This window comes from Vicugna pacos, chromosome 5, assembly GCF_048564905.1.
Source record: "Vicugna pacos chromosome 5, VicPac4, whole genome shotgun sequence".
NCBI classification, from domain to species: domain Eukaryota; kingdom Metazoa; phylum Chordata; class Mammalia; order Artiodactyla; family Camelidae; genus Vicugna; species Vicugna pacos.
The window spans coordinates 8,130,647-8,145,373 of NC_132991.1; the positions used below are offsets into that span (position 1 = coordinate 8,130,647).

At 49.3% G+C, this 14,727-nt stretch overlaps 1 long non-coding RNA gene across 1 annotated transcript; it reads left to right on the top strand.

Moving 5' to 3' along the window:
- The first annotated feature begins 267 nt into the window (after positions 1–267).
- On the top strand, positions 268–4,569 carry LOC140696571 (uncharacterized). The gene is made up of 3 exons (XR_012073045.1): positions 268–390; positions 2,994–3,233; positions 3,973–4,569. It is a non-coding gene; the product is annotated as an uncharacterized lncRNA (long non-coding RNA).
- The last annotated feature ends 10,158 nt before the right edge of the window (positions 4,570–14,727 follow it).

A 14,727-nucleotide genomic window follows, 5' to 3' on the forward strand; every position in this document is an offset into this window, starting at 1 on the left:
TGCATAGTGTCCCCTGCATGGGATGGGGGTGGGCAACGGGAGCAGGGAGTGAGTTTCCAGAAAGAAGAAATTGTCTGGGTCGAGGCCCTGGGTCGGCTGGAGACTGATGTCACGGAGAAGATCCACATGATGGGAAGTGCGGTGGGAGCAGTGCCCAGGGAGGCAGTGGGGCTTGCAAGTGACCACAGAATGTTGGTAGTTACCATGGATACAAGGGAAGCCTGATCAGGGTTGCTGACTGTGAAGTCGAGAACCATCGGAGGGGGCAAGAGCAGACTGCGAGGACAAGTTAAGACCATCTTTACCTCAGTCCTGGTGAGAGGTGAGGGCGGCAAGTAAAGAAATTTGGCAGTGGTGAGTGGAGAGTTGGCGAAGGAGTTCCAAGAACAGGTAGAGTCAGGAATGCTCTGATGGTCTGACTTACATGGAGGGGCGAGAGGGAAAGCCGGGTTGAGCCCAGGTTTCAGAAAGAGGCTGACTGACTGTCCTCTAGGCAGAGGGGCAGGGGCCTTAGTATTGCCCAGAGAGTCCCTGAAATTGAAGCTGGAGCTGCGGGAAGCTGGAGGCGGGTGATGGAGCGGGGGACAGGGTCCTGGGATCTGCTATCTGGCTGGGCTCCAGGTACACCACCCTCTCCCTGGCCCTCACTCCACCTCCCTCCTGAGCACCATCCCTTCATCCCACTGATTCCAGCAGGGAGAGGAGCATATCCCAAACCAGTTCTAAAAACAAGCAGGCCTGTTTTTAAAAACACGTACACGAAAGACAATCCTTTTTTAGCTAAAATATGAGGGGTATTCAAAATAAGTAACAAACTATGAACGTAAACATGAAATGAGATCTTGAAAGGGGAATAAACACTAGCCCCAAATCATTAATGTGAGGCAGTCGATAACCCCCATGAATTTAGTGTCACGCAGGCTCTCCTGTGGCCTCCTGCTAGCAGACGGCTCCATCAGAGGCTGATCCAAGCTGGGGCCTCCCAGACGTTCTGGGTTACCTCCTAGGGAGTCTTAAAGTGTGGTCCAGGAATCAGCAGCCCCTGGGAACTTGTTAGAATTGGTAATTCTGGGCCCCACCCCAGACTTCCTGAATCAGAAACGGTGCAGGTGGGGATCAACAAGTTCTGTGTGTGTACACGCGCGCGCATATCGAGGTGAAATTCACATAACATAAAATTAACAGTTTTAAAGCATACAATCCAGTGACGTTTGGTAAACTCATAATGTTTTTGCAACCACCATCGCTCTCTAGTTCCAAAATAGTTTCGTCACCCCAAAAGGAAACCTGTACTAAGCAGTTACTCCCCATTGCCTCTCCTCCAGCCCCTGGCAACTACCAGTCAAACTCCTTTCTGTCTCTGTGGATTTGCCCATTCTGGATAGTTCGTATAAATGAAATCACGCAATGTGTAGCCTTTCGTGTTTGGCTTCTTTCACTGAGCATCATGTTTTTGGGGATCCCTCCATGTTGTAGCATGCCTTAGTGCTAGATTCCTTTGTATCATTGAATAATATTCCATTGTATGGTTAGACCGCATCCATCTGTGTTTTAACAAGCTCTCTGGGGGAGTCTCATGCACACCCAAGTTGGAGAACCACCATCCAGCTGTACCGGGGACAAGTCTCCTGGGGCGGGGGGGCCTTACCTCCCCTAGCATGCTGCCCGCCCCACCTCCATCCACCCGCTGCAGACACCTACAGAGCCCCACCCGACGGCTTCCCTGCAAGGCTATGCCCAGAAACATTTCGGATGGGTTATGGTTTGAGCTTAAATGCATCCTTTTGAAAATATTCTCCTTGGTCAAGCCACTTGTTAGTTCAGAGCGGAATGACTTTCCCCGTGAAGACAATTAAGCAGGGGAGGGCTCCAGGCAAGGCAGCGGGGGCAGGGGTCCGACAGGCTTTAGTGCTGCTACTCTGGGCATGAAGCCTGCCTCCGTCACTAACTAGCACTGGGCGACCCTGGCTGCCCACCCTGAGCCTCTCAGTTCCCCTGCCTGTGAAGGGCTGCGTTGAGGAGTAAATAACGAGGAACCAGGCTCAATAAGGAGAAACTGTTCTTCGATGCACTGCTCTGGAATTGCCATTTGGGTAGCCTGAACAAAGTGGCAAGTACGCAGGGACAAACCTGGGTCAGTTAAGAAGCTGGCATTTCATTCTGAATTTAGAGGACGCCGTTGGAGGGCTGTAGGCAAGTGAGTGACAAGAGGAAATACACTGTATTAAAAGATGCACTTTTTTTTAGAAGCTGATGCACTTTTTTAAAGAAACTTTTGGCTTCTGTGGGGATAATAGATCAGGGATGCTATTCCCTTTTCCTTGGGGTCACTGGTAGCCTTCATCCCCACAGGGTCATTGGACCTCCCAAGAGAAGTCTGACTCTGGGTTACCACCCAGCTGAGAACCACATGGGACCCTATTCTCCCCGAACTGGCCATCAACTCTGTGAGCGTATGTTGCTCTCATCCCCATTTTACAGGTAGAAAGACTGAGGCCTTCAGAGACAGATTCAAACCCATCTGGCTGCTAACCTCGTGTGTTTCCCTGCCAGCATGCTGCCCTGGGCTGTGACTGTGGCAGATGGTACCCAGCATCTCTGCTCTGGGCCTCCTGGTGTCCAGACTGCCTCGAAAGTGGAGCAGCCTGACCCTGCAGTCCTCTGGGTCACTGTGGAGCTGATCGGGTACTTGGTCCCACATCAGAGAGAGATACAGGGGCCAGGGATCCCCTCGGGCACTTCAATAGCTGTCTGTTAAATGCTCTTGAGTATGAACCATTTTTTGACACCTACTAGCCAAGTGTGACCTTGGCCAAGCTGCTTACCTTTCTGAACCCCGACTCCCTCACCTGCAAAGACAGAATAATAATAGCGCTTGCCCTTAGGGGCCATGGGGAGAATTAAGCATAGTGCATTTTCTGCTCCAAAAGGCTGGCCGTGGCAGGATCGCTCCCTCCTGTCTCCCTCCCACCCCACTTCTCGGCCCCTTCCAGGCTGCCCAGACTGATGCTGGTCTCTGCACTTACCCCAGCTTGGGTGCCTCGCACACGAGGAGATGAAGATCTGGACCCGAGGAGCTCGACCCAGTCACTCTTACCAGGCAGCCCCCTCGCCCCAGCTGTCCAGCTGAAGGGCAGGCCTTGACTTGAAGGGGAAATTGTCCTGCTCACTGTCCTCAGGACCTCGAGGATGCCGGTGACACAACAGAGTGTGGACATTAATGCAATCGAAGGGTAATTCAATCACTTTATAGAAGTTGATCTGTCCTTTTTATTACAATTACTGTCGGCTGGGGTGTTTCGTTCCATCATGGAAAATAAACATCATTTATCATACTTGTAAAGATTAGCCCCCGACAGCTACAGCTCTTGCTTTGCATAAATGTGTATTAATGTCGGCCCTGCCCGCAGTGTGGGGAGAAGTCTATATTTCACAAGACTGATTAGGCCCTGTCACCACTGCTTTAAGTAATGTCTTATCATGACTGATACACCCCGACTGCAAAACAGCAGCCGGGGGAGAATGGGGGCTGCTCCAGGCAATTTATGGTGGCACTGGAATGGAAGACAGGCCTAAGAGAGTGGGCATCTGTTTCCTCCAGGCCTGAGCCCATCCCTGATCTGGGGGCCACCCTCGTCTTGAGATCCTGTCCAAGAAGCAAAGGCTGCCCACAGGGAGGTCAGGGCCTGGGATAAAGAGGGGAGGCCACAAAGGGCTGGGCTGGGGGCCCACTGGCCACTGTTGGACCCAGGGGGGCCCCCAACCCAGCCTGGAGTGGACTCCCCTTTTTATCTTCATGTTCAAACTGGGGGGCCTGGCTGCCCCTGGCAACCATCGCTGATGCCCAGATAGGTCTCCAGCCCAGGCCTCTCTCTTGGGCTCAGCCTGACATCCAAGACCTCCCATCCAGACGTCCCACCGTGGCACTAACCTCCTACCTTGTCCGTCTTCCGTTCTGCTTCCACATTGCAGCCGACCTGGTCCCACTAAACAGAAACGTGGTCACAGTGTTCCGGGGACTCCAAATGGCCCACAGGACAATGCCCAGGCTTTTTGCAATCAGGCTCGCCAGGGACCAGCTGCTGTCTCCTCCCCTCTTCTCGCTGCCAGACCCTCCTGCCCCAGCCATGCCAAGCTCACTGCACTGGGCATCTCACACCTGATTTGGCGCCTTCTCCCCAAATCCATCTGTTGAACCTCAGCTCCTACTCATGCCTGTGGCCTCCCTTCAGGGCCTCGAACCCGCCCCGTCCCAGGGCCAGGAGAGTCTGTCTTGTGAGTCCTCTGACCTCAGCGCTTCTTCCCCAGTGACGTCATGGAGCAGGATTTGGGATGGACAACGCGGGGGAAGAGCTGACTTCAGCGCTCCCACACTCACTGCAAGTCAGAACCCAGGCGCAGAAAAACGTTTACATTGTTACGGGCTTTAGTGTTTTATTTCTATCACATTTGTAAATTCATTTGAGGTCTATGGTTCTGTAAGAACTATAAGCATAAGGAATTTATACCTAGTTGTATGTGCCTCTATTTAAGAAAAAAATAATAAATATAATGTATAAGACAGTAGAATTTTTTCTTTTTTAATTTAAATTCTTTCTTTTTGGGGGAGGGAGTAATTAGGTTTATTCATTTATTTATTTTTTAAATGGAGGTAACAGGGTTTGAACTCTGGACCTCGGGCATGCTAAGCATGAGCTACACCCTCCCCGCTAGCATTTTTTTTTCTTTAAGTGAGTCTGTTTATTGCTAAGAGGGCAGGGATTTTGTCTGTCCCACCCACCTGTTCTCTGGCACCTAGTAGGTGTACTCATATCTGTTGAGATGAGTGAATGAAGTCGTGAGAATGAGAGTGTCTATGGGGGATGGAGGATGGAAACCTGGAAGCACAAAGTCCATACGGAGGGATATTTGCTAAGTGAACGGATCATTGAATGAACAAGCAAGCGTATGAACGTGAATGAATGAGGACGGCTCAGGGCAATTGGGAGCAGGGTTGAGGCAGGTGGGGCAGGTCTCAGTCAGGCCCCCATCTCCGTCCAGAGCCCCCCTGCAACTTGAGGCTGCAGCTTGGGCCTGGACCTGAGCACCCTCTACGGTCTGGGGCTGCTGGTTCCACCTGGTCCTCTCCAACCCTGCACACCCGCCTCTCCCCACGCCCACGGGGCCTCCTGTTGGTTCTCAGGAAGGCTCCTGTCCTGTTCTCCCCACTTACGTCACCTTAAGGGAAAGGCAGTTGGGAGGGGCTTTACTGAGATTCTCACACCATACAGTTCATCCGTTTAAAGTATGCAACTCAATGCGATGGTTCTTAGCACCTTCGGAGATACCTACAGCCATTACCACAGTCAATTTTAGAACATTTCATCACCTTAAAAACAAACCCTGTGTCCATTAGCCATTACCTCCCTATCTCTCCAATCCCTCTTCTCCCCAGCCCCTGACAACCACTAGTCTACTTTCTCTCTCTACAGATCTTCCTATTATGGATTTTCATGTGAATGGGATCCACTTCCTCCTCCTTCTTCTCTCCCCCTCCTTCTCCTTCTTACCCTCTCTGTTCCTCCTCCACCCCACACCTCCTCCTCTTCCTCCTCCCTACCTTCCTGGAATGTGGACATGAGGCTGGAGAGGTAGCAGCCATTTTACCACCATGAGGCTACCTCAGGATGAAAGCCACGTTCCAGATATGGTAGAGCAGAAAGGTAGAAGACACCTGCCTCAGTCACAATATAGCAGAGCCTATAGGCCAGATCTGAACTTTCTATCTTCAGATTCCCTGTTCTGTCGGGGGGGAAAAAAAAAGAAAGAAAAAAACCTGTTTGGTTGAGCCATTGTAGTCCAGTGTCTGCTTCCAGCAAATGACTGTGGTCCTAACTGAAAACATAAACTAAAGCTCTGATTAGTTCCTTCCCTGCTCAAGAAGCAACACAGGAACTCCCATCTTCTGTTAAATGAAGTCAAAACTCGTGGCCTTCTGCGATCTGTGCCCATTTCCCACTGCGTCCCCAGGTTGGAGGACACAGAGGGGCCTCTCATTCCCAGTTACACTCGGCTCCTTTTCCCCTCTGGGAGCTCCAGTTCCTCCTTGGAAATCCCCCTTCCTTGCCCCAGCTTCAAGGTCAGCTGTAACGGTGCCTGTCCATGCAGCACCCTGGCTCCCCGACCCCCATATACACCCCAATACATGCACCCTCCCCAAGCAGTCTTGGAGTCTTGCCCTGGCACGTGGCAATTTGTGTTATCTGCCTGGTCTTATCACTTCACTATCCTGTAGGAGTCTTCCTTTTCTGCACCTGCCCCCTTCCCTGGGTCCAGGACAATGCCTTGTAGGTATGTCAGCAGTGCTCTGCAAATGTTTTATGAATGAACACATGCCAGTCATTCTTTAATAATATACTTTATATGATATGGAAACATATTTCATGCAACACATAAATGTAATAATAAGTGTTATTTATTTGGCCATATACTCTCTGACAAACACTGTATTAGATGCTTAATTTGGAAAAAGAATGTTTATTTTTTTCTTTTGTGTACCAAAAAAAAAAGTCTTTGTTGAATACAGAAAAATACATTTAATCATCTATAGTTCTATCTAAGTCCTTGCACGGGTAAGATTTGGGTGAGTGTATTTTATGACGTATACAGCGTATCGTATACAGCGTATCGTATACAGACAAACGAGGGAGGGAGAGAAAAAGGATCACTAATCAGATTTCGGGGTTCATCTTGAAATTGCTGGTTATTCTTTTACTAGTCATTTTAAATTTACTTCTCAACTTCATGCATATCCACATTTTATGCAGAAGGAAACTGAAGCTCAGACAAGTGAATTCACATGCCCAACATCACACAGCCAGGACTGTTAGCAAGTAGAATTTTAACACAGATCTGTGGACTCCAAAGCGTGAGTTCTTTCCTCCTCACTCAGCACACATATACTTACAGATTTCTGGCTCTAAGTAGTCCTACAGAAAGTAAACCATAGAATGCATAACGCATATTTTGTATATGAAAATGTCTGTCAACGTGGTGTTTGTACATCTGTATTCACACACCTGTGTGCCTTTAGCCTGTGGTCTTAACCTGGATTTGGTGGACCTCTAAGGAGGACATAGACGGACTTTGGTGGCTAGCAACCCCCTGAAAAATCATGTGCAAAGTTTTCTGTGTATGTCTGAATGTCTAGTTTCGTAAGGGAGGATTTATAGCTTGAAGGAGATTCTTGAAGGGCCCTGGGACCCCACACAGGCTGGGAGGCACTGACGTGTTGCGTGCACGTGTCCATGCCAGGGCATCTGCTGTGTCAACAAACTCACTCCCCCATCACCCACGTGCACAGCTGTGCTCTCTGGCTGACGCAGGCCTCCCAGCCCAGCCTCCAGCCCCCACGTCCTCCCTGTGGTTCTGCTCTGGGAGTTCCAGGTGGGACTGACCTGGCTCAGAGTGTGGTGTCCAGCCCAGGAGAAGTTTCAGAGTGGGCGGCCAGGGAGCACCAGCAGACTGGGGGCTGCTAGTAGGGACCAGCAGGGTCCAGAGGTGGGGGCATGGGATGAAGAAAACAGGGCTTGCTGTGGGTGAAACCCAACTCTGAAAGGAGGGCTCTCTAGAGGTGGAGCACTGAGGGCACATGGTCTCTGGAAAGAGAGAGGTTTTGCTTCCAAGTCTCCCTGGGCCGCAGAGAGGTCAGGGCACCCAGACTGGGGCCTGGGGGCCTCAGTACCAACTCTGATTCCAGCACTAACTAACCTGATCTTGGGCAAGTCACTTCAGTACCCTCTCAGCGTCCCCATCTAGAAAATTAGGAGCCTTGATTAGAATCAGAGCAGGACTAAAAGAGCAGGCTCAGAGCTAAAGAGCCAGAGATTCTGGCCCCTGGGCCAAGATCAGCCGTGATGGCTGGGCACAGTTGGCTTGGTAGTTGGTTTTTTAACCCCAGAGCACTGAAAGCTGCTGCCCATCCTTCCCCCAGAGGTGCTGAAGGAAGAGGCTATGGGAAGACAGGAGGAAAGAAGCCCTGAGAGAGGCAGGGCAGAACGAGAGGCTCTGAGCTCCTGGAGGACAGAGGTCAAGCCTCTGCCTGCCCCTCTGTGACCCCGGCTCCCAGACTATTGCCTGCTGTTAGGGCTGCCATAACCAAGACTATAAATTGGTTGTTTGAAACATCAGAAATCTATTGTCTCGCAGTTCTGGAGGCTGGAAGTCCAAAATCAAGGTGTCAGCAGGGCCCTGCTCCCCTGTAAGCTGTAGGGAATTTTTTTTTTTGCACCTTTTTCTGGCTTCTGTTGGCTGCCAGCAAGCTTTGGTGTCCCTTGGCTTGCATTGCAAGACTCCAATCTCTGCCTTTGTCTTCACAGGGCAATCTTCTTATAAGAACACTGGTCATGTTGGATTTGGGGCCCACCCTGCTCTAGTATGACCTCATTTTAATTAGTTACATCTGGAGAGACCCTATTTCCAAATAACGTCACATGCTGAGGTGCTAGGGGTTAGAACGTCAACGTTTCTTTTTCGGGCGGGGTGGGGGGAGTGGGTGTGTCACTATTTAACCTACAACAGTGTCCAATAATATCTGGTGAACACATGTGAGAGGCAAATGGGCAGAGGCTCTTGGCAACCTTTGCTAGGAGATTGCCAAGGAGATAACCGTGAGCTTACTGGGACATGATTTTCAAATAACTGCTGCTCCTGGGGCAGAAACCACTATTCACTGCACTGAAATTATTGAATCACGGATGGAGAGCGAAGCACACGTGAAACAGGGAGGTGAAGCTACATAAGAAGCACTAGGAGAGACTGGGTGGACAGGTGAGCTGGACACCCGAGGTCAGAGGTGACAAGGAGACGCATCAGACCAGGTGTCCACAGTCCTTTTGTTGTTTTTCCGTCAGGATGGGGAAAAAAAAAAACCCTGTTGTTTTTCCACCTCTGCAGAACAAAGATAACTGTGACGTGTGCTTCACAATTTTACGTGGCTGATTTCATGGTATGTTTGATAGTTTAATCATGTTTTGAACAGAACATTTGACACGTGACCCTACTTTTTTGAATCTAGCCTTAATGAAAACCCTGTTGTTTTTGCCAGCTATGGTGTTGGAAGCTGTCTTGGCTCCTTGACCCCTTTACTCTGGGGTTCCAGAATTCTGAAGACCTGGGACATAAAATGAAGGCAAGTGTCAACTGGTCCAGCTCCACAGAGCAAAGATGACGGCTGCTGCTTCCAAGATAGGTCATTTGGATAATGGGCAACTTATGTTAGGGATGCTCAGATGGCCACCTTGCTCTAGAATTTACTTGACCCAGTTGTTCCCTGGCTCCTTCCTGAAATAGTCAGGGTTCAGTGCAAGGAACAGAAACCACACTAGGTATTTTAAGCAGAAAAGGATTTAATACGGGCAATTAAAGATTTACAAAGTCATTTGCAAGGGTAGGGGGTAGGTTCTAGCTTTGGTCTCCAGGAATGAGTACCAGAACACTAAAGAATAGAAAATTAATTCCAGGAACACAGTGCCATATCTGTGGGACCAGGAAGCTGGGGATAAGAAGATGCACTTACTGCCCAAACACTGGTCAAGGAGAAGCTGCCTTATGACTCGTTAGGCTGGATATAGGAATGCTAACTCCAGCCACGCCACAACGACCTCTCAGCACCATGAAGTAGGAGCTGGACCCTGATCTTCCTTTTTTTTCCAGAAGAGAACAGCCCAAAGCTTCAGGAAGACAGTCTCTGCCTCCCTTCTGCTTTCCAACCTCATGTGCTTCTAATTGGCAGAACCTTTTTTTAAGTCCAGGACTTTAACTGCAAGGGAGTCTGGGAAATGTAGTTTAAGTTTTTAAATCTCTGCAATAGGGTAAGGCACTCTAAAGGGGGAAGAAATAGATGCCAAGGCTCATGGCCACATCCTACATACTGGAAGTCTTTTATTATGGGCTGGAAATACTCATCCCCTAAGCAGGGAGAAGGCAGAAAATACAAACGCTCCCAGGAGAGAGAGCACAGGACTACAGCTTCCTCATCCCCAGGTGTAAATGTAAACAGGAGCTCCTTTCCCTAAGCTGAGACGCTTTAAAGGCATAAAGCTGAGGGCTTTCAAGGCATTCAAGGGAAAGAAGACTGTCTCAGGGAAGGGCTGTTCTAAGGGAACTTTTTGCAGTGTTGGAAATTTCCCTATTGTTGCAGTTCGATACGGTAGCCATCAGCCCCGCGTGGCTATTGCGAGCTTGAAATGTGACTAGTGTGACGGGGTCACGGGGGTGTTTCCTTTTGTTAATTTCATCTAAATGTGCATGACCACAGGGAATAGTGGCTACCACACTGGACACTGCAGTCTTAGAGATGCCCAGAAAGATGAAGCCTGGTTCCCTGGCTTCCCGCTCTGTCAAGGCTGGATGTGGTGGGGTTTGGGCGGTTATCATTCAGCCTCCCACGTTGCCTATTCCCTGGCCACGGTGGGGTTTGGGTACCTTAGGCAGGAAACAGCAGGATTTCGGGGGCTGAAGAAGAGGTGGCATTCCTGAGGCAGGAGGGGCAGAGAGGGCCTCTCTTTCTGGAGTGGCTGGTGTGTTGGAAGTAAAAAGGGGGAGCAGAGACCAGGGTTCACCCCAAGAGGGGAAGCAGAAGTCAGAGAAGTAGATCTTTTGGGGTTTTCTTTTCTTTTCTTTTTTTTTTTTTTTAACCAGGGAATGAACCAGGGACCTCTTGGATGCTGAGCATGCGCTCTGCCACTTGAGCTATACCCCTCCCCCGATCTTTGGGGTTTTCAAAACAAGCAGGTAGATCATCAGTCTGAAGAAGATGCAGGGGTCTAGAAGGCCAGAATGTTCAGAGAAGAGATCAGGGAAGAGGGAGCGGAGTGGTCTGGTGAGAGCAGTGTGGGGGCTTGTAGGAAGCCAACAGCAAGAGTGGACAAAGACTTCACCGTGGGCAGCCCTGGTGACCCCACCTGACCTGCATATGTGGCAGGATAATATTGTAACTAATAACCAAGAGAATTAGTTTCCTATCGCTGCTGAATAACTACAAAACCCGGTGGCTCACACAGCACAAATATACCATGTTACAGTTCTGTAGGTCAGAAGTCAACTTGGATCTCACTGGGCTACAATCAAGGTGTTGGCAGGGCTGTGTTCCTTCCAGAGGCTCCAGGTGAGAATCTGTTTCCTTGCCTTTTCCCCCAGCTGCTATTGGCTGTCTCCATTCCTGGGCTTGTGGTCCCTCCCTCTGTCTTCCAAGTCCATCACATGACTTCTGTTCCTGTCATCACGTCCCCTACTCTGACTCTGAGCCTCCTCTTACAAGAACCCTAGTGATTGCATTGGGACCACCCAGATGACCCAGGAGAATCTCCCTGTCTCGAAATCCTTACCTTGGTCACACCGCAAAGGCCTTTTTCCTAAGGCAGCATTCGCAGGTTCTGGGGATTGGGACCTGGACATCTTTGGGTGGTTACTAGTCAGCCTCCCACATTGTCCGTCCATTCCCATTCCATCTCACTTCTCATTCTCCATCCCACCATTACCCCTGGGCTCCCTCTCCCTGTTTTCCCTGAGTCGCTCTGCATTTGTTGCCTCAGAGAAGCTCAACAAGACAGTAGAGACAATGAAGTCATTTCTTGCTTTATAAGTCGCAAAATTCCAGCCTAGAGGGAATGAAAACAGGTCAAGAAAAATCCCCCAGGTTGGGAAGCCAGGAGTCCCTGAGGAGACAGCCTCCTTCCCTGTTCCCCTTGGCTGAGCAATGGTACATGTTAGACTCTAGGCTGTTTTTGAAGGTCAAGAGTAGAGGAAACGTCTGCCTATAGCAGTCAGGATAGGTAGACTTTGCTGCAGCAACAAACAACCCCAAATCTCATTAGTTTAACGAAATGAGATTATTGTCTCACTGTCACTCCACGTCTGCGGTGGGTACACTGGGAGCTCCCTTCTCACTCCAGGACGCAGGCTGGGGGAGCAACCACTACCACACTGGTCTCCATGGCAGAGGAAAAGAGAAATGGAACAAATTGCAGACTGGCTCTCAAAGCTTCTGCCAGGAGGTACCACTCGTCGCTTTTCTCTTTTCATTGGCTAAAGGAAGCCAGAGTCCACATCTAATTCAGAGGGGGCAGAGAAGTGCCTGGAAGGAGACCTGGAGATGCTTGGTGATCAGAGCTAATGACCACAGGGTTTCCTTTCCCAGGCAGGTGGTTAGACCCCAGGAAAGTAACTCAGGATGTCTGCATGGGCAGATGAGCCTGGCATGAGCCCACAGAGGTTTCCTGAGTGCAGGCTTAAGGGAGTAGCAACGCTTCCTGGTGTCGGAGAGGACAGGTCAGTAGCTATAGAGAGGGCACTGGAAGACGAGCCTGGCAACCCAATAGCAGTCCAAATGAGGACGTCACTCTGATGCCAGAGTGGGCTGGTGGTGACTCCATGCGCCTAGGAAAAAGGTAGGGGATTCTGAATGGACTGAACTTAAGTTTACACTAACAGTGGAGGAGGGGCTCCAAACAGAAATTAAGTTTAGATATAGGAAATTCAAGTTATATTTCAGCCACATCACACACGAATAGGGACCAAGGGCTGATGTTATGGGACATGCAGATAACGTGACTGACTCAGGTCCACATACCATGTGACATGACAGTAACTCTTACAGTGAGCCTTCACTTAACTACTTCTTTTTGCCTCTTAAAAAAAACCTATCCTTAGAGACTAAAAGTTTTAGCAGTGACTTAAATCATCTGAAATTCAAACATACATGCTTGATAAAGGGCAAACATATTTTCATTTATGAACCAATAAAATTTGAGAAAAGAGTTCTCTCTCCAAGCCTCGCTTTTGCTGCCTGGGGGAATCATGACCAGAGAAGGATGTGAGATAAGGGGTAGATAATGAGTTGTTGAGCTTCCAGAATGTTCCAGAGACTGTGCTGGCTACCTTGAGACCTTAACCCATGTGAGGCTCAAGAGGTCCAGGAACTTGCCTTGAGCTGCTCAGCTGCTGGGCCAAAGCCAAGGCTCCACCTCTGTTGGCCCGGCCCCTCCTTAGCCTCTACCGCCTCCTATTGGCTCTGCCCCACTCCAGCTGCCACGTAGAGGAACTTAATTGGCCAAGGACCCTCAGGCCCCAGGCTCCCCAGTGCCAGGGGCAGGAACAGAAGGCCCTCCCAGCTGTCAGGGAGAGGACTGAGGGAAGAGACCCAGGCTTCGCATTTTGTCAGGAATATTACAGGAGGGATATTGTATCCTCCTCAGGGCATGATATCAGGAGGTACAGGATGTCATTTTGTCCCCTTGATGGTGACGCTCATTTTGATAACTTAGTTAAGATGATATTCTCCACATAGATCCACTATAATTTACTATTTTCCTCCCTTTGAAATTAGTAAGTGGGTTGCTTTAGAAAACACAATAAAATGCATATTTCTGTAGCAAATTCAAGGAATAAAACAAGGGCACCTCCTCCACTCCTGTGTCTCAAAGGTAACTCTTACCCATTTGGCTAAGAGCTGTATTTCTTAAGGGGTGCATTTGCGTCCATATTCTCCCAAGGATTTTTTTTTTGGAATATGTATGTGTATTTTTAAATAAATAAGAGTAGACTCATCTTACACAAATTGTTCTCGCAACTTAGCTATTTCTCCTAACAACACGAAATCACAGTATTATTTACTGTTTATCATTGTTTCACTTTGTTTTTAATTATGACTCGTGAGACTGTTAGCATTTCCTCTGGGAGCACACTGTTCACATCCCTAGTCCATGCCACAGTTGGCTGGTTGTGGGTATTCTCTGCACAGTGTCAGTACCTGCGAAGCGAAGGGCAAATAAAAGAGAAGGAGTATTTAGGGGCCTTTGAGGAACTGAGCGTGGCAGGCATTCTGGGGTTGGCGAGTGGGGCTGGTGGCAAAGGCTGGGACTAGCACAGGTGATGGGGCACAGGTCTGGTTTGCAGGCCAAGAGAGTGGATCTTGTTCTGCAGGAAGTGGAGGGTTCTGTGCATGGGACCTGCCCAAGTGGATGTGACTTCTAGAAAGATCTATGCATCCTCTGGAGTAGGGTGATGCACAAAGGGTGCCTTGGCCAGTGAAGTGCTAGCTAGTTCAGGTACCAAACCAGGAGGCCAGCAGAGGCTTTCCAAAGCCCCTTTCATCTGAAGGAAGTTTGAGATGGTGGAAAGCAAAGTTCTGGAGAACTCCATAAAACTGGCCATTGGCGACGGGGCTGGACTCCCGCCCTAATGGGCATCTTTCATTATCATTATCCCCATTAGCACTTTATTGTATTAGTTATAGCTAATTTCCATTTTACTGAAGCATTGAAAACAGATTGCAGAAGTTTGGAAACAGATGTTATCCTAATGTTAAGGCAAAACCATGAATATTTATGATGATTATTGCCGGGATCGAATTACCTTGCTTAAAGAGGGAGGTGTGTTGGAACAACTTTAGCCGGGAACCTGGTGAGGGAAGACAGTAAAGCATTGATGAACTTTCGGGCACACTTCAGTTTTCCTTCACGTGGGGTGCATTTTTTTTCTGCCTTCCTGTGGACCTGGGAACAGAGACTGGCTGTTATGGAATCCATTTAGGGATTTTCCTGCGGCTCATATTAATTGGCCAAGTCAGGATTTTCCATCTGGCTTTTTCCACCCTCTGCTTGGAGGAGGGTGTGCCAAGCCATCTCCAATCTAAGCCGCAGTGGTTACTTCCCAGGCTGCAGTGGGGAGGCCTGGCTCCCTAGCCTT